We start from the raw sequence: 21,173 nt of genomic DNA, 5'->3' as shown, positions 1-21,173 counted from the left end.
GTGTTCCAAAGACTGATAACAATGGTAAGACTTAAAAAGAGTGCACTTAGCATGGACAAGGGCGTGTGATTTGTGAGGATGCTTGCATGATGATGATATTGAAGCACCCACAAGCATCAATGCTGCTGCCTTATCTCTCTGTCTTTTTTTTTTTTTTTTTTTTTTTTTTGCTCATGTCTTGGCATTACTTACAGTAAATAATCTATTGCGTCAGTTAATGTCAAATATTCGAAATTCTGGGATGCCTGTTAGGCTGTTATAGAAGATAATGCTTGATATATATATATATATATATATATATATATATGCAACCACACTATTGTGTGGTAAAGTATAGAATAAAAATCTCCTATGTTTTGAATGCTTTTGAGGGTATGTTTGTTAAGTTATTATTCATTTTTTGTTATATTGTAATAAACATTTGTGTTCGCTTATAAACAATGAACTGATGAACTACAAACTAGAACATTGTTGTAATTGTGTTGGGCTGTTCTGATCGATGCTTCAGGCCCAAAGACCATTTAGCACGAACCTCTGGCTGGCCTTAGAAATGTCCATAACCTGCTCATATAAGTAATAAAATTTTATTCTTTTTTACGTAGTCTCTCTTTAATTTTAGGTTTTTTTTTTTTTTTTTTTTAACTTTTTTCCTATTATATAAAGTAATAAAATTTTATTAAAGAAAAGGAATTACCTCTTGTATACAAGATGTATACACAAGATAGTCTAATGAATTGCATAATGTGTATTACTGTTATAAGAGAGAATCTACGATGTCTAAAACACGAGATAAGATTAAGATCCAATATATGTGACCACACATCATTCTCGAAAGGTCAGGATAGTAGACAGGATCTAAATTATGATCTAGCAAGTGCTTATCACAATATACGTAAAACTCCAAATAGATTTAAGAATTCTGTATACTACAGTTTGGGAAAGTTGAGGAAGTGAATAATGATCTTACCAAAGTGATGGTGAGAAGGATTTTACATTCTCCGAGAACTTACAAACAGATTTAAGAGTTCTTTTATTAGATTTTGGAACAGTTGATGAAAAGAATAATGATTTCATCATGATTATGAAGAATGTTTTGAAGAACAAGTTCCTTGCACGTAAAGCAATTGAACCCAAACTAAAGGTTTCAAGTGGAAAGGCAGGTTGATGGTTAAAAGGTCAACCAAGTTAACCATTTAGGCCAACAGAATATCACATAAATGAGAAGAGGGAAAAACACATAAGAAAAATGTTATCAACTCACTCATGATTTAAAAAAATAAAAAATCATATGGTCATACGACTCATGCCCCAAAAAAACTTTCTTTCAATATCTTAAAAGCAATTAGGTTTCTCAATGTCTCATAAAAAAAATAAAAATTCTATTGAAAATAAAATTAGGATTCTCAATGAAATCAAGCTTCTAATAACCTAAATAAATGAGCACTAAGTATGGTAAAATGACTTGTTCAGGTATCCTGCCCTGCCCCACCCATACTGGGACATGAATAAGAATGCTTGAAAACAGAGCTGTCTTCAATTTATATCTCATTTCTAAATTTACAATAACCAAGTTGCTGCATAAGATTATTGTCAAGTGGGAGAGAGAATATCTTATTTGAATAGTGTGAGATCATAAAAAGGCACCTTCAATTGTCCTATCCTAGCACTTCTTTTTCGGGACAAGTATCCTAGAACAAAGCCAGTAGCACATCAACTGTAAGCAACTGCTTTTACTTTTGCTGCCTAATAACAGATTTTTTTTATTTTGTTTTTATTGACAGAGATATTAATCTTTTGCATATTACAATCTATAAATTTTCAATCTAACAAGCCTAATGGCAAGAAACCATAAAAACCCTGAGGAACCACCTTGTGCAAACATAAAAGGATATTAGGGTCAAACCTTGCATGGTTAGATGATGAAGGGCTGAATTGTAGCCGTTACATGCTTCTTTGCAAACTCCAACATTTTAATGTCATGGCATATTTCCCGAACCTTCATTTCACTTTGTTCAGCTTTGCTTTTATTTCTTGGATCTTATACATGAGTTCCTGCTTGAAAGAAGACAAAACAATGATCTAAAAATTGAAAACATAGAGAGCCCCAAGCAAAGGCAAGAAATGCCAAATACAGAATTACAAACCTTAATCATGCAAATAAACCACTGTGCTTAACTTAGACAAACGTTCATCAGTGCAACAAATTTTGCTGAAAATTTGAGTACACATTTAATACCTCAAATCTAAAGACAAGACCTCCACCGCACGCATACCAGAAGCAATTTCTTCCTTGGATTTGGTTCCTGAATTACTCTGAAGCCATAGAAACTGAGCCAAAAAAAACCAAAAAACAAAAACAAAACACCAAAAATAAAGGTATAAAGCATATTTTTTAAATGCATGAACATTTTGCAGGTATATTAGAGTGGTTGCAAGTGTAAGTTTTAAAGCCCTACTGATTTCATTATCCTAGTTGAATGATTATTCAAATTCCTTTATATCTTACTTCAGAAGTTTGGAATTCTATAGAAATGTGAGTGTAACTAAAGCCTCAGCTCTGTGATAGAATGGCAAATCCCAATCAAAGAGTGTGATCCAGTGCAAATACTTTTAATAATTGATAGATTAAGGCATCAAAAGACAAATTGGCAAGGATACATGACCTTTTGACAAACAGCTGCCAATATTCCAGCATCCACTATGAATCTCACTGTGTTTCTTTTGCATGAGTGGCATAACACCAGATAAAGATGCGACCCACACAATTGATCAGGCCCTAAAACTCTATAACTTTTGTAGTTTCTATATAATGTTTAGTCCTTACTCTTATGTTTTTTAGGGATAGGCATAGTGTTCTTAAAAATTATTTCATGTTGGGAAATAATTTTTTTTTATTGGTAAGTTATGCATGCATTCATTTTCGAGTAACATTTGCAGGCCATTAATCATGAAAACCTGAACCAACCCAGCATACACAAGCCAACTCAAGGGCAAGTAGGGGTAGAAGTACAGCCTGGGCTGGCTTAGGGCCAAGTTTTTACCTTGGATTGAACCGGAGATAAGCATAGCCTGCCCTAGTTTTATCCCTACCACAAACATAAATAATTATCTAAAATTACATGCCAAAATAGATTTGGATGTTTCAAGGAGGAAAACTGCCCTTTTCAGCATAAGCATAGAGTATCTTTTAAGCTGTTCATCAACACTTTATAAGGCATATAGAATACTAAAAGCAACTAACAATCAAAGCCCCCAAGAGGCAATTGATCTTAATATTCGTGGTCTCATAATAGCAAAAATAAGGGGATCCACTGCAGTAGCACCATTTCTAAAATTTGCGAAGCAATCATATACACCTACAAACTATAATGATCTGTCTCAAAATTGGTAATAACTGCTACTGGTGTACATAAAACTGTACCAGATCCCCAACATATAATTACATCCAAAGCCACATTATAGTGGCTTCAACTTACAAGGACCAAAGAGACGGTGAACTTACATTACACCCTAAAAAGAGTATATCTGTTTCTGAATTTATATGCACACAGCACAGCACACTTTCATGTAGATAAAAGAAATTACTGGTGGTACTCCAGCCTGATGAGAGAGCTCAGCTGTTGCTAAAGCTATGAAGGGCGTAAGTTCAGAGGATTTTGGGATGCCACATAAAAGTGTGGGATAAGCCTGATACTAGTGAGGCATACAACAGGGGATTTTGAAAATGTTATTAATTCATTAAAGTCATCAGCTCCTAAAACACTATAAAGTATATGCACCAGAGGATATTAGACTGTATGATCCTAAATTAAGCACATGTTCCGAGAAATCATATACAAGGGAAAATTCCACATTGTAAGTGCACCAACAATACCTACAGGCTGCAAAATAAAACTTACAAGAGACCACATATAAAATTGTCTTAGATAAGATATCATATATAACAATTACCATTAGGACATCTGTTAAAGGATATCAAGAAATCTCCATAAAAGATATATGTCAAAATCGTCAGCCAAAAGGTCATCTTTCCAGACCACCACCAGTAGTAGAACACAATTCAAAGCGATAGTTCAGGAAAAGGACGCTAACACCAACACCCTCCCCCTCCCCCCCCCCCCCCCCCCCCCCCCAAAACACCTTTGAATGCTAGCAATTGCTCTGTCAGCAATAGGTGGAGGGATTTGTAAAGACTTGAACATCTCATCATGTGTTTGCTTTCAAGGCTTTAGAAGGCAGGTAAAATTTCAATATTGGGATTCCTTACTATCCTAAGAGGTCCTAGAGAATGCAAGGGCTGCGCAAGGAATACCAAAAGCACACCAACTGGATCGTAAACACAGACACTACCCCATGGACTCTCAAGCAGTCATGCATAGAAGTTTCAATCTTGCATCTACATTAGACCTGCATCCTTAACATAGTCATGTCACATTTTGCTTTTTTTTTTCAATCTTCTAGATGTTTCTCTTTAACCACTCATATTTATGTTGAGATTAAGACCGCCTTCACATTACACAATTAAGACACTCAAAACAAGCAAGGGCTATGCAGAGCTGTATGATCAAAGCTACACATTGATTATTCATTTATGAACAAGCCTGGATGAACGCATGCAGCATCAGCAATTAAGCAGTTGGCTGCAACAGTTGGAAGCAGCCTTAACCAACATTCTGTAGATGACTTTGCTTCTAACAGGGTCCTATACATTTAGTGGATTGGAATATAGTGTGTTCCCCAATTGCCAATGGGGGTTTGGGGTGGACAGGAACCTTTAACCAAACTCTATTGGGCAAGTGGATATGGCATTTTTGGGAGGAAGAAACCCACTTGTGGAGATGGGTAGTAGCAATAAAGGAGATAGGGTTGATTCAATTAACTCATTCTTAGAGATGGGTAGTGTTTGGATGCTTCAATTAACTCATTCTTAGTGTGCGTTTGGATACCAATGAAAAATTAAAATTATTTTACCATTTAGCTTATTTTTGCTATTATTTATGGGTCCTACTACACTTTTTGGTACTATTCATGGGTCTCGCTGTACTATTTCAACTAATTTTTATCTTTATCTACTGTACTTTCAACAATAAATTTTCAGTTTCAACAAAATAAGCGATATCCAAACAGACCCTTAGAGTGTCGAAATGAAAGCAATGTAAAATATTCGAATGTTAGGTTTGATAGACATTTTAATGATTGTGGAGTCGATTGATTCTATGCTCAAACTATAATACTCCAATGTACCAAGAAGATGGGGTTCTTATTAAAATGTGATGGCAATTGATTGGAAATGGAGTTTTGATGTTTTTTTTAATACTAAGCTATTTTGCAAGCCCCAAGAGACATTTATTTTCTAGGGAATAGCATTTGCTGTGCCAAGGCTCCAAAGCAGGTTGCATTCTTTACGTGGACAACAGCTTGAAAGAAGATTTTAAGTGTTGATAATTTCATTAAGAATGATATCGTGATTGATTTTTAAAGTGGAGGTGCAATGGGGAGATTATGGATCATTTGTTGCTTCATTGTGATCTTGCACATGCTTGGTGGAGCTTTTGTGTGTGATTAGGTTCTGATGGATGATTCCAAAAAGGTTATCGATCTACTGTTTGGTTGGAGGAATGAAATCATGCTTTGTGGAGCATAGGGAGACTATGGATCATTTGTTACTTCATTGTGATCTGCATATGCCATTGTACTATTTCAACTAACTTTTATCTTTATCTACTGTACTTTCAGCAATAAGTTTTCAGTTCCAACAAAATAAGCAGTATCCAAACAAACCCTTAGAGTGTCGAAATGAAGGCAATGTAAAATATCAAATGTTAGGTATAATAGACATTTCAATGATTGTGGAGTCGATTGATTCTATGCTCAAACTATAATACTCCAATGTACCCAAGAGATGGGGTTCTTATTAAAATGTGATGGCAATTGATTGGAAATGGAATTTTGATGTTTTTTTTCATACTAAGCTATTTTGCAAGCCCCAAGTGACATTTATTTTCTAGGGATTAGCATTTGTTGTGCCAAGGCTCCAAAGCAGGTTGCATTCTTTATGTGGACAATAGCTTGAAAGAAGATTTTGAGTGTTGATAATTTCATTAAGAATGAAATCGTGCTAGTAGATTGAATTTTAAAGTGGAGGTGCAATGGGGAGACTATGGATCATTTGTTGCTTCATTGTGATCCTGCACATGTTTGGTGGAGCTTTTGTGTGTGATTAGGTTCTAATGGATGATTCCAAAAAGGTTATTGATCTACTGTTTGGTTGGAGGAATGAAATCATGCTTTGTGGAGCATGGGAAGACTATGGATCATTTGTTGCTTCATTGTGATCTGCACATGCTCTGTGGAGCTTTTGTGTGTGCATTGGTTCAATGGAGGAATTAGTTTTGATAATTGCTCTTCCACTATTTAGAATTTAACCCCCTTATGCCTAATGTGAATATTGTGAAGGGAAGTAGGGAATGGGATTATCACAATTTTGAAGATGTGGAAGCTCTAGTGATGTTAGTGATGTTAATGAAGACATCTTTTATTAGATCATAACTTGAGTGGTCCATTGTGTTGGATCTTAGTGAAATTAGTTCCATTGTAGAGTTCATTGAGTCTCCTTCCTTTGCTTGTAGTTCTTTAGGCTATCTCATGCATTTGCAATGTACATAAGGTAGTTTTTTTCTTCAATATATTATATTACTAATAAAAAAAATGTTTAATTTGTGATCAATTAGAAATACCCTCATAATGATAAGCCTATTAAATGTTATGAGTGGCATTCTTTCAACTTATCTCTCCATTTATAAGTTGTTTCCTTCCCTCTTTTGATTGAAATAACCTTTTCTGTTTATTTCCTTTCCCTTCCTATATTACTTATCTTATGTTGAGTCATTTGTGATGTATCGTTTACTCTCTCTTTATCATTGTCTTAAATATCTCTTCCATTATCTTCCTCTGGTGTTTATTGCAGGATTAATTTCTTTTTGATTCATTGTTGCATTGCTGGAGGGATAGAGAGAATTAAGGTGGACAGAATAGGAAGACCAGAAGGTTAAGTTAAAAATAAATAAAAAAAAAAGGAGAAAATGGAAGATTGATAGGTTGTGGGGACCTTATTTATAATCTTCATTCTTCAATATGAATTTCTGACCTTAAAGCAAATTTTTTTGTCTTTTGTTTAAATTTCTTACACTCCTTCATCCTCAAAGGACTTAGAATTGGATCACTGTAATAGCTTCTCTCAGTGTATGGCATTTGGTGCCCACATGGGATATGCTCCAGCTTGAATCATAGCCAAAGGCAGAAATAAGTTTACCATTACTAGAAAATTTGCTTGAGTAAATGAGTATTTACCAAAGAAATATATACACTAGAACACAAAACTTTATGTACGTATAAAAATGTGAAAAATAACATACACATAGATTCAGATATTTTTTGCTATATCCAGAGTCATATATATTCAAATCTCAAAAACAAAAACATAAATATTAATTAGGGACCATTGAGGTGAGACACGAACCTTGTTTACTTCATTGCCTATGGAATATGGCAATAAACACAAACAGCAGCTTGGGAGGCAACAGAGAGAGAGTTCCAAAATTCTGTATCCTTGGAGAAAAGCAAATAGTAAGAGATGTCTGAGTACATGTTGCTCTTGTGAGAATACAAGTAGTTCATCCATACAGTTACAACAGCAGCAGTGCTGAAGGAAAAACAAGCCAAATATATAACACTGCCTCAAGAAGAAACTATATACCACATAGAATATACCAACTTACAATCATCACAGATTAAGCAAAAATTGTAGAAAATTTTAAATTGTTTCTTGAGCAGAATTTACATCGATCATACAATCACACAACTGATACTTTTCATCAGAGTTTTAGGGATTACAATGTTGAATAAAAATATACTATAGAACATTAAAACAACTTTTAATTCATGATAAAAATGAATTTATGGTGTTATTTCAAGTCGACAATGTTACATTCACCAAAACAAAACAAAAAAACAGTGTTACAAAAAGTTCAGGTATGCATTACAAAAATTTTCAGATGCATATGAACTGGTCCATGCCATCAACTTCATCAGTGGTATTAACACTTTTATTTCTCACACTAACTAGAACAAATCAATTCTGCTCCCCAGGTACCTACACCAGAGGGCTAAGGCGGAGTAAAAAATAAAGATCTCAGAAATAGGGTTGGTTGTCAATATCTAATTAAGACTATTGTTATACAAAAGCTGTCCTGATGAGGACAATATGTTAAAAGAATCGTTCCAAAAGAATCCATTACTGACTGTAATTCCTCTGCCATAGCCAATTATCACCCAGGGACTGCATTTTCTATCTTCTGCATGTTCCAGTGACCATATAGGAGAAATTTTGTACTTTGGTAAAGAAAAGCATCCAAATCATATCCAAAAGACTTCATTTTACTTACAAGGTCCAGGACATACTCATTCTTTTCTTGGGAACAAAGTACATACTTAAGCAGCTGGTTGCAAATTCATGGTGTCAACATGAAACTTTTCTCCAAAGTATAAAGGAACACATTTATCACCAAGTCCAGGTTCCCTTCTTGAGAGACAACAAATCAATTTAATACTACTTGGGGGAGTGACAACGACCTTGTACTCCTCAAGAACAGAAAATATTGTCCTAGCTTTGTTTACTCTTCTTGCATGACACAAGTCAATGAGCAAAATGGTATATGACCCTAAATCAAAATCTTTCTTTTAAAAATCCTTTTCAAGTAAGCCTCAAATAGCCTTTTCCACTTCTCCTTTCTCAAAATGTTCCTCTACAGCTTTTATGGCTTCCTCTTCACTGCCAGGAAGGTTCCTCAGATACATTAACCAAAGACTAAAGGCTAATGAAACCTTATTTTTCCTGCATAAACAGGTCATAAGTGATTTATAAACTGCAAAGCTAGGCATACACCCATTCCTCTCCATTTGATCAAAGACCCCAAATGCATCCGCTTCTCTGTCAAACCTTTGAAGCCCATTTATAAGTGTTCCATATGTAACAGAATCTGGAGAGAGCACTTTAAGTTGCAGGTCCTTGAAGAGCTTGAAAGCACCATTTATATTCTCAGCCTTGCAAAAGCCATTGATCAGAATGTTGTAGGTTGTTCTGCAGGTACAACTCCACTATCAGCAAGCTGCTTGAGAAGCCTGTAGGCCTTAAGAATCAATCCTGAATCGCACAATTGCTCCACCATGGTTTGGAGGCTGGCTTTATCAAGAACCTGATTGGCACCTTGAGAAAGCCGAAGAAATAAGGAAGGACTATCAGGTTCTTGATAAAGCCGAAGAAATAAGGAAGGACTTCTCCCTATCTCCATTTTGTAGAACAAAAGATGAGCTTCCTCAAGCTCACCAGCCTTACAAAGGCCATCAATAAGAGCATTGAAGGTTACGATAAAAGGAACATAACCAACCTTCTCCAATCTCCATCTCCTTGAATATCTGTTTTTCCTCACCAACTAGCCCATTCCTACACATACCACAAATGAGAATGGAGTAAGTGCAGGCATCAGGGAAGCAACCATTCTTTGAAATCTCAAGTCGGAGAGACTGAGCCTTATCCAAAAGACCCAAATCACAAAACCCTTTAATCAAAGCATTGTAACAATAAGTATCCAGAACCAAATTCCTCTTGGTCATCTCATAAAACAACTTCAACGCCTCCTTAACCCTGCCCGCATCTGACAACCCCCGAATTATTATAATGTACAAAACAACATCCAGCTCAAGCTCTTGCTCCATCATTTTTCTAAACCACACCATTGCTTCAGCATATCTCTTGGCTCTAAACGAACCATCAATCAAACAACTATACCCATGGAGCCCAAGATCGTATACGTCCTTCTCAAAGGTTTCTAAAAGTCCATAAGCCTCATCAACCCTACCAAACTTACAGAACCCATTAAGCAAAGCATTGTAAGTAATGACATCAGGACACTGCCCACGCTCTTTCATCGAATTCAACAATTTAAGTGCCTCATCGAGCCTCTCCCCTGACACAACCCAGCAAGAATAATAGTATAAGTAATTTCATTAGGCAAAATACCCCTGCGAGTCATCTCATCAGACAACTGGAATGCATCCTTAGTGTTACCATTTTTACACAACCCTTCAATCAAAATGCTATAAGTAGTGACATTGGAATGACAATTTAACTTCAACATCTGATTATAAACAGCTAAAGCTAACAACAACACCTGCTTTTGAACCATAACATGAAAAGCAGAGTTGTAAATGAAAACATCAGACTTACAGTCAAAATCTTTCTTAGTAGAAAAGACTTCCACGGCCTTTTCAGCAATACACATTTGAGCATACCCTGAAATCAAGACCTAAAAGCATCGGGAAATGGAAATGCAGACTCTTTTTTGAGGTCTTGGAGAGTGTTTCAGTACAAGTCAAAGGAATGAAGATGGTCTCAGAGAAAGTGCTACGGAGGTGTTTAGTTCGGGAAGCCCAGATGAAGAAGCCGAAACCCAGTTCAGGATTTGGGTTTTGTTGGATGACAGAAGCGACAATGTGGGACGAGATATGAGTGAGTAAGCGTTCCAAGGCGGGTTGTTTGTTGAGGATGGAGATGACTAGATTGGAAATAGTAGTAGTGATGGGATGGTCGGACCATGGTGGTTTCTCGGTTTGGAGGAAGAGAGTTGAGAGTTTCATCTTCGCCGCCGTGAACATACTCACCTCTTTTCTTTCGGATTAGTATCTTCGCCCACCGCCGCCGCGACGTACTTCTCCCGAACGCGCGCTCCTCTCCTGGCCCGACCCGGCTCCGGAGGTTGTGGATGGGCCGAGCCCAGAGTAGCCGTAGGCAGAGTGTATGTATTGAAATTATGGTAGAGAAAAAGAGAGATGAAAAGTGAGGTAGGTCGGTTTGGGTATTTTTTTTGAAAGTAATTGCAAGTGAAAAAGTGTATAAAAATATATGTATTGTTGTTTAAATTTTGAAAACTATTGTTTAAACAACAATAACAAACGAACTTTAGATTTTGACTAAATTGTCTTTTTTTAAAATTAATTTTTAAAATTTTTTAGTTTATGAGATTCTGAAAATCCTAAAACTGTGTCATTTTTGGTGGATATGTGGGAACTAGCATAATAAGGGTAGTCAATATAGTAAGTTAACACACGTTTCAAACGTTTTAGCAAGCTAGCATTTCGAGTTCTATATAAAACTCAACTTTCAAAGACTCGCTTTGTACTGGATGACTTGGACAGTAAAATGCCACATAGATCTTGAGTCTTAAAGACTCGCTTTCTATAAATAAAAATCAAGTCTTAAAGACTCAATTTTCTTAGGGAAAAACGATAACACATAGATCTCGAGTCTATAAGACTTGAAATTTAATTAAAATTTACTTATATCTCGAGTCTTATAGACTCGAGTTTTGCTGGGCAAAAATTTTATAAACACAAATACGCATCAGTCACTAACTCAACCCTCACTCTCTCACCCATAACACTCAACCTCACACTCCTCAACTCACTACCTCACTCAACCATAACTCTCACACTTCTCACACCACATTGCCTCTCACTCTCACTCACCACATTGCCTCTCTCACTGCTCCTCCCTCTCAATAAATTCATGTCTCAGGTAAGGGTTTTTCTTATTTGATTGTCATTGTAGTTGGGTGTGGGTTAAAGAGTTTGACTATTTATTTTGTCGATAGTTAATATAACTTAGTTAAGATACCAATATTGTGAATTATAGAACTTTGTTTTGTTAGTGTTAATTTTTTGTGTATTTATTTGCATGGTTTTTGTTATCAAAATTTATTCATCATTTCTAGGCTCTTATTTTTATCATGATCTTACAAGGTTTTTTACTTTATTCATCATTGTTTTGGGTACGAAATGGATAGTGAATGAATTGTAATGAAATGGGTATGTAATTCATGCCCTTTGAATGGGTATGTAATGAAATGAGTGACTTACTCATGCCCTTCAAATGAATTGTAATGAAATGACTTTTTTGTATTGGGTATGTAATTAGATAAAATGTTGTATACTTTTACAACTTGGCTTTTTTATTTATTTTTTTGTATTGGGTATGAAATGGGTAGTCTTAGCATAATGGAAAAAGGATTTGGGTATGAAATGTGACAAATGTGTAATGAAATTCATGCCCTTTGAATAATTTGGAATTTGTACTTTGTGTAGTTTAACTAGATAAAATGTTTTTTAACTAACATTGTAACTTGACTCTAATAGATTCACAATGACTGTAATTGATATAATGCTATACTACGGTGGTCCGCTTAAGAATGCCAATGCGAACAAGGGATTGCCATTTGAAGGGCTAGGTATAAAGTGCTATTATACCCAAATTGATCATAGGTTGAAGACCCTTGATGAATTAAAGATGATAGTTATGGAAGAATTGTGTGTAAATCCTGCTATGCACAACATACAAATTACTTATCGTATGCCACATGAAGTCTTGAAGCACCTGATTAATTACAAGTATATGGCGATAGAAGCAGACAAACATGTAAAGATCATGTTTGACAAGTTGGAGAGAATACTCGAAGTGCCATCTCCTTAGAGCAACCATGGCACTGAAGTGGGCCCGGGTCCTGCAAAATCAATAAAAATTATAGTTGTTGTTAGAACTAAATATACAACTTTGAAAGAACTTGCTAAAAGTCAAACTCGCTTTGTAAAAATTAAAGCGGTTGTTAGAACTAGATATTTCACCTCACCATTCCAAATGTCAGTTGATCGATGATTTATTTGTTGCGTCAGCAATGAAGTATTTTCTGGACCAGGGCACACGATCTCTGGCTCCTCATCGATCCAAGGCTCCATACTGCAAAGAGTGCTACTGTGAGATCAATAATAGTGTCGGGGCAAATAACTTGTTGTCATTATGTAACACTAGTCATAGACTAAAAAATAAATAAAATAAATAAAAAAACTTGGCTTTATGTTTTCTGGAAAAAACTTGGCTTTATATGTACACATAATACTGTACATATACAGGAGTACCTACCAAATGCAAACTTTTGAGTTCTAGCAAGAAGAAAAATAATAATAACAACAACAACAACAATAAATACCAAAATAGAGGAAATTTAGGGATCAGGACAAGCCAAATTCATTACATACAAGGAAAAAAAAAACGAGCACAATATATAAGTCATTGTAGGAAATAGGAATAATAATAGACACTAATTGAGAATCATAAGCAAGCTTCAATCACAACAAACCCAAATATAAATGAAAGCATGAAACATTTAAAGCTGCCAACACATGTGAGACCCAATATAGATCCAACTTTTATTCGATTGTGGGATCCGGGCGGTCTGTGGTGGACCACGATGGCTCCTCTCGTCTCAAGAATCCATACATCCCTTGTCAATATATAGACAACTATCTTTCAAGCATTGGTTTAGGTTTGGCCTCAATGGGAAAATAAAACGAAGCACCTAACAATGTATCTTCATAGACCAAAAACTACCCAAAAAATATATATATATATATATATATATATATTTATTTATTTATTTATTTATATATTTATATATATATATATATATATATCAACAAGGAACCTAATATGACAAATATAAAAGAGAGAAGAAGGAAAGAGGTCTTGCCCTTCTCTCTCTCTCTAAAGATTCTTTGAGGGTCTTTTGTTTACTACGAGTACGCCCAGAGGGTCCTAAGGGGGGCTGAGATACAAAATCAGAGAATCTCAAAGGACCATGGACTGAAGAAGTCACAGGAATCTAGGAAAAGAAGACTCTACCTTAGTCTTCTTCCGGGTCCTTGTAGCCAAAGGTTGCCCGACTTCCTTTCCCTCCAGAGTCACCAGTTGTTTCTGGGATTTCTTAGTCTTTCTCTTTTTTGCCTTAGGACCAGCCTTCATGCCCTCTGTACTTTCTTCAACATTAACTGCTTTTAATTTTTCCGGCCTAATCCCTTTCTCCTTGCCTTTACCTGCGGGAGTAGCAACGCCTATTGTCTCTATTGCACCTTTCTTAATGGGTACCCCGGAAGAAGTACCAATAATAAGACCACAGCCCGACCAAGTTGCTGGAAAATCCTGTGCATATGTTACCCAGCCTCCCCTGGAGGCATGCCATTCCGCGAACCCCGTCTTACTACTTACAGCAGTAGAAACAATTCCAGCAGTAGGCAAGGATAAGTGTTTATTGGATGTTGGAGCAGAGGAAATACTAAGATTAGGGATTTCCCTAATTATGCCAGAACCAATGTAATCAACAAAAGATTTTTGTATTCTCCTCCAGTAGCCAGTATAGCCATTGGAGGCAAAAACTCCTCTCTGGGAATTAGGCATTGCAAACTGAGGGCTCCTCTGCGACCAATAGGAGAAGGGCTGCAGTCTTAAAAAAGGATCCAAAGAGGGGAAAGACGGTACTATATCTTTAAAAACTAGGAGAATATCCTGATCGAAACCGAACTACCGAAATAACCGGTGTGCCGAGTAATGAGTATACCTTGGGCTACTCGAAGAAGGCACAGGAAGCCAAGAGGGACTAATGCAAGCCAGGTAGGCTAAACTACCCTCATTACCGCGGCGCAAATCAAAAGTATTTCCTATAGAAGTTAGAAAAGAAGACAACACAGAGTCGCAAGCAAAGCCAGGACCAAACTCCTGGGGAGATCTCCAGTGTAAATTTCTTGCTTGATCAAACAACTCAACCAGGTTGAGACAACCACCTTTCAGACTAATCCAACGAAAGATGATGGGAAAAGTATCAGTCGAATTACCACAAAGACCCTTAATTATATCGGGAGATCCTTGGAATTTTTCCTTCACAAAACTTCAAATTCCTGCACTTAGCCAAAGTGGCTAAAGAACGATCCCACATAAATATCTGGAGAATGGCACAGTGAAGAGGTGAAGTGATCACATAGCAAGAATCACCTTCGGCTTCATCTTCGTGAAGCTGATCTAATTAGGAATAGACATGGCCCAAGAACAAGGGGGCTAAAGGGTACTAAACGCCTCAAGCCAACTTAATTGCTAACGGAAAGAAAGTAGACTTAACCCCGTACCTCGGGAACTCACTAAACAGAAATTTACTAAGCCAATATGCTAGGAAACCAGCTCGTCTGACTTCCTTATCTTTCTCACGAGAAAGGGTCATAACCCATCTCCCCCATCCTGGCCGGCTTACCACCAGGAGAAGCAGTGCGACCACCAAAATGACTAAACAACTTGTTTTCTACCTCGAGATCCTCTTCAGAAAGACTAATGTCAAAAAGATTCTCATCCGCAAACACCGGGAGAAGGAAGTTGTTGACCACATCCTCCAGGGTAATTGTCAACTTACCAACAGAAAAGAAAAAGGTATGAAGAGAAGGGCACCAATGGCGTACCAAATGCCTGAGACCCTTAGCGTCTCTGAAACCCTCAAGATTCCTGGAAATTGCCACCGCTTTCAGGATCCCAGCACGCTCCAGGCGACCCACAAACTCCTCATCAGATAGTTCCTTATCCACCCAGATGGGCCAACCTTGGATTTTCCCCTGAACGAAATCAAAGAAGATAGGCACCGCCTCTCGAAGTCCCTGCCTGATCTGAAGATCAAAAATTTCTCTAGGGTCTGGAACCTAAGCGGAACCAGCGAAACCCGCTTACCCAGAAAATACCCAAGCATGAGGGGATGGAGGAGCCTCACCATGAGACACCTGAGGGAAAGATAGACTGGGAGAGTACCAGGGTCCCATAAAGGAAAAGCCGGGGGCTCAGTGACCTCATGAGACTCGCTCTGAGCAGAACCAGAAGAGCCTTCACCCTTAGAAGGGCTAAGAGTACGCTTTCTTCTTTTTCTAGAAGAAGAAGAAGCCATTAAAGTAATGGGAATGATGAGAAAAAGGGAGGATTGAAAGAATGGAAAAGGGAAACGGGAATAGCAGACTGGTTGAAAAAAGAGAAAAGAGACCTAAGAATGAAAGACTCAGGGAAGCAAAGAGATAATGTGAAACGCCCGCAATAAAGGCACAAAGAGCAGTTGGAGAAGACAGTGTATAGAAAGACGCGCTAGTTGCCAAAATATTTAATTTTGAAGAAGAGATTAATTAGCAGTTATTAATGGAAGTTACGGGGAACGAAAAAGGTGGGTAAAGGAAGTTTTACTCGAAATACTCAACTGCCACGTCCCATGTAAAGGAGAAATTACAAAATAAAGAAACACGACACGCAGAAAAGACCAAGACATCCAAAAAGCAGCAAGAAAGGCCTGGATCCTGAAGAAGGAAGAAGGGAACCCAAGGATAATTAAAAGGAAATCCTAGGAATCTAAGAAACCTTGAATTACTCACGCGTGGGCTTCAGGCAACCCACAAGCTCGGGGGGCTAAATGTTGAGGTCCAAAAAATCATAGCACCCAAGCCCAAAGAAATAAGCACAAGGGGCCATGGAAAATGAAAAGAAATGGTAAGCCCAAAAGGCTTGAAGCCCAAAAACATAAAGAAAAAAGACAAGCCCGGAAGTTTATGAGAAAAGAAGAAAGAAAAAGAAAAGAAGCCCAGATCAAAAGATTGAAGAATTACCAGTTGAGTCGGGATCCTCAGAGGCTGCCAAAAGGCTTGGGATCCCCGTGGCGTGTAGCACAGTCAAGAAAGGATTAAGACAGCTCAAAGGAAAAAGCCAAAAGGACACAAGAGACAGAAGATGGGCACGTCCTTCTCAGGTACCAGAGATCCAGCAAGAAAAGAAGAAAACCTAGAGTGACTTCTCATAGCACAAGTGAACGGTGCCTCGGGGAACCAGAATGAAGGGGTATAAAAAAGAGAGTAGCAGCAAAGGACTTTCGAACCGGCAGAGTAGGATTTCGCCTATTTGAGAAAAAAGATAAAGAAGAAGGACGGCTAAAAGCTGAACCGTGAAGAACGTGACCTCAGCGCACTCCGAAATAGGTAGTCAGCCATGGACTTTCGAAGAAACAACACTAAAAAGAAGAAAAGAATGAAGAACAAGGAAAACTGAACCTTCTAGGCGATGGTCACAACACAGGCTCTGGTACCCAGGGGGCGAAACAGGGGAATCAATAGTTTCCCGGAACTCCAGAATAACACTATAAAAAGGGGGGAAGGATTGCGAAGAAGGCATAGAGAAAAATTTACAACAAAATCATTGAGAAAGTTCTGTCGAGAAGAAAACTCAGAGAAATTAGTAAATTATCTCTCAATATCCCAAAAACAGCCACTATAGCACATACTTGGATTAAAAAAGAATCAAACTTTGCAAGTCTTAAAGGCTTGAATAGCCATCTAAGACTGTAATTTTTGAGCTTACTTGAATCTTGTATCACGTCTTAGTGAGCACACTGTAATCATAATAAGTCATTGTAGGAAATAGGAATAATAATAGACACTAATTGAGAATCATAAGCAAGCTTCAATCACAACAAACCCAAATATAAATGAAAGCATGAAACATTTAAAGCTGCCAACACATGTGAGACCCAATATAGATCTAACTTTTATTCGATTGTGGGATCCGGGCGGTCTGTGGTGGACCACGATGGCTCCTCTCGTCTCAAGAATCCATACCTCCCTTGTCAATATATAGACAACTATCTTTCAAGCATTGGTTTAGGTTTGGCCTCAATGGGAAAATAAAACGGAGCACCTAACAATGTATCTTCATAGACCAAAAACTACCCAAAAAAAAAAAAAAAAATATATATATATATATATATCAACAAGGAACCTAATATGACACGTGTTAAAGGAATCAAGTTTACACTTTAGGCAAAGTCAATAGAGGAGAGAAATGCAAAAACAAGGCCAACTACTCCTCCCATCATAATCTTAGAAATTAATTTCTATGAATAACCTAGCTAGGAAATTGTTAATCTATTAACTAACTAAAGGTTTAGCATGCACCATGTGTGAGCACCATGACTCACAAAAATTTCTTTATTGAATTTATTTGAGTTGCAAATTCCCTTCTCCACAATTTTTGGTCCTAACAAGATCCCACTGCCAAACAAATCTTGGAAAGTGGGAGATATAAATAACTTTAAATAATAAAAATCTAAATCCAAAGTATTGTCTATTCAACTATATCCTCAAAAGTTGAGATGAAATAGACTTCTACTATCTTCCATTAATTTCAGCTCAAGACAATAATAAGTGACACATGCCAAACAAATAAAACCCGAATCTCCTTCACAATGAATCTAAGGATTTGTCCCTTTTGTCCAATTTCTTCTTCTAATACCTAATTATACAAACCCGGATGGAAATTAATTTAGCACATAATGTTTGTAAATATGCAGGCTGCAATATCAATAAAATAACACAAAAAAAAAAAAATGCAAACTTTACGTATTAAAATCACCACATTCCTTAATGGATTCTTATTTAAACCTACATATGAATGCTTGCAAACCCAGATTTGCAAATTAAGTGAAATGTTGTCATCTTTAAGGAACAAATAAGGTCTTTACACAAATTCACCACTGTAGCTACAAAGATCCTCAAAATTACAAACAAACTTAAATTCAATGATTCTTGTTCTTTTAATTATATATGAAAATTTTTAATACATTACAAAAATATTTCAGCTAAAATTACAAAATTTATTGCAAAAAGAACAAATTAAATAAAAGAAAAAGGAAAGATTTTCAAAAATGAAAAAAAAAAAAAAAAAATCTGAAACTACCCAGCTAAAAATGTAGGAAACAGTCATTAATTCCAGTGCAGATTCCTCATATCAAAAGCTACAATCTCACAAAATAAACCAAAAAAGGCCAAATTTTGTAGGAAAAAAAAAAAAAAAAAAAAAAACCTAGATGGAATAATTATTTAGAAAGCTCAAATTTTTATAAGAAAAAGTAACTTTACCACATCACAAATTATTTCTCATTTCTCAATTCTCTATAAATGAACATACAAATGAGAAAAACATACCTTCAAACTTCAAAAATTCTGAACTTTCGTTGGTAGGGACAAAAGGGATTTTGAAGGTATGGGTGAGGGGATCGTCTGAAACCGATTGTGAGGAAAAAGGAGAGTGTTTGAGGGTGAGGGTGAGTTTTGTTGCACGCTGAGGGGTTAAGGGTGACTGATTTGGGTGTTTGAGTGAGAGTGTTTGAACTTTGAGAGAGTATTTGAGAGACTGAGAGTGTTTGAGTGAGGCGTTTGAAAGTGGTTGAGGGTGTATAGTGTGCAGATTTCGAGTCTTATAAACTCGATTTCTACGTGGCTAAATTTGGTCCACGTGGAAAATTTGTCCACGTAAGGGTATGACAAACACCAAAAATCGAGTTTTTAAAACTCGAGTTGTAACTGGATCTTGAGATGTTAGTTTCCAACATTATTTTGAAACCTAACAACTAACAAAAATGTTTGATATTTAAGGCCATTTGGAAAAAAAATTCGTCGTTTTGGGGTCCCTTACTCCCTTTGGAGCTTTTATTTATAAAGATTAACTGGATGTCTTCTCAATTGAATAAATTTTAAAATTTTAAAGAACTCCATTAAATGAAAGAAAGTGAGGTTAGAAGATTGAATTGAATTGAATTTTGGTAAAAATTAGAGACTTTTGTAATATAGCCTTTTTTTTTTCTTTTTTTCTTTTTTAATTGAGTGCTAGGTTAGTTAATAGCCCTTGTAAACTACTCTAATAAGGGTGCTCCTATCTCTAGTTTAGGATTTGTTAATTCTCACATTGAAGCTGGAAAAGGAATTGTTTCAAAAGGAAAACAAAGAACAACCATCCACGGGTTCAAAATGAGGACATTTACATTTCAAACGCAGTGCATGTTTAAGAATTTAGTGACAGATCTAGGAGGGGGCCCAACCCATATATATATATATATATATATATTTTTTTTTTTTTAAATATTAGGATTAGGTATATTAGCCCCTCCTCTTATGATTATCAACCTAGTCAACCAACTCCAACCCAAAAAAACTAAAACCCAACAACCATTACTAGCATGACTAATATTTAAGGGAAGCTCAAATTTTTTTATGTTAGACTTATACCCTCATTACAAAACACGCGGGTTATAGTCGCAATTTTTTTAGCCGCATTTGTAAAAATGCGGCTATAGGAGGGCTATAGCCGCGCTTTAAGTAAACGTGGCTTAAAGTATTGAACAATAGCCGCGTGTTTAAAACGCGGCTATAGAATACGTCTACAGCCGCGTTTTTAGGTGTTTATAGCCACATGATTCTTTGACTTGCATTGTGGTAGACAAGCATTCTTTGGCTTTCATTTGGACTCATCATCTTTGTAGACAGGCATTTGCCATTTGGCCAAAAAAAAAAAAAAAACTATAGCCGTGTTTTTAAAATGCAGTTATAGTGAAATTCTAAAAAAAAAAAAAAAAAACAAAAGGGCTATAGCCGCGTTTTAAAAATGCGGCTATAGCTATCCACTATAGCCGCTTTTGAAAAATGCGGCCATTGGTCCTGGCCTATAGCAACATTTGTAAAAATGTGGCTATAAACCCCTTAGGCCTATAGTTACAAGTTTTAGGCCACGGCTGAAAACGTAGCTATAGGCCGAATTGTCTTATAACCAAGTTTTTAAGAGCTATAGCCGCGTTTTAAAAATGCAGCTATAGAACTTTTTTTTTTTGTAGTGCCCCCTCTACTCCACTACACATTATCACCTAGTTTTTTAAATTTAAAAATAATTAGTTTATGCCTTTTTCCTCTTTCATTATATAGATGCATTTTAATCATATTGAATTCTGAAAAATTAATTGTTAATTTGATAATATTTGTATTAAATATATATTTTAGGCTTAAAGATTGACATACTGAAATATGGACTAAGAGTTTTAAGATCCTTAATAATTTATATGGGTTTTAATCAATATCATATATATATATATATATATATATTCCGTTCTAATGGACAAACAGAACGGTATTCATAACATTGCTCATAATGCTATAACTAATATTTTTTAAATTAGATAAATTTATAATAGAAAACTAGTAAATCCCACATTGTCCACATTGTTAACTCATAAGACCAAAAAAAAAAAAAAAATTTGCTTATACTCTAACCCCCCTAACTTAAAATCTTGGGTCTGTCACTATTATTAAACCTGTTAGGACATATGTGATTAAATATTAGGAACATATGTCACTATTTTATGTAATTGGCTAATCCTTTGACAAAACGCACTTTACTT

At 36.2% G+C, this 21,173-nt stretch overlaps 1 long non-coding RNA gene and 1 pseudogene across 1 annotated transcript; both read right to left on the bottom strand.

Annotated features, from left to right (window-relative positions):
* Nucleotides 1-1,528: 1,528 nt before the first annotated feature.
* Nucleotides 1,529-10,922, bottom strand: LOC126733156 (uncharacterized). The gene is made up of 4 exons (XR_007659639.1): nt 10,720-10,922; nt 7,520-7,702; nt 2,237-2,313; nt 1,529-2,052 (listed from the first exon to the last, which is right to left on the bottom strand). It is a non-coding gene; the product is annotated as an uncharacterized LOC126733156 (long non-coding RNA).
* Nucleotides 7,964-10,726, bottom strand: LOC126733155 (pentatricopeptide repeat-containing protein At1g79540-like; annotated as a pseudogene).
* Nucleotides 10,923-21,173: the final 10,251 nt, after the last annotated feature.

This window comes from Quercus robur, chromosome 6 (genome assembly GCF_932294415.1).
Source record: "Quercus robur chromosome 6, dhQueRobu3.1, whole genome shotgun sequence".
NCBI classification, from domain to species: Eukaryota; Viridiplantae; Streptophyta; class Magnoliopsida; order Fagales; family Fagaceae; genus Quercus; species Quercus robur.
Note: the sequence above shows the minus strand (reverse complement) of the source record. Positions and strands in the feature narration are given on the sequence as shown.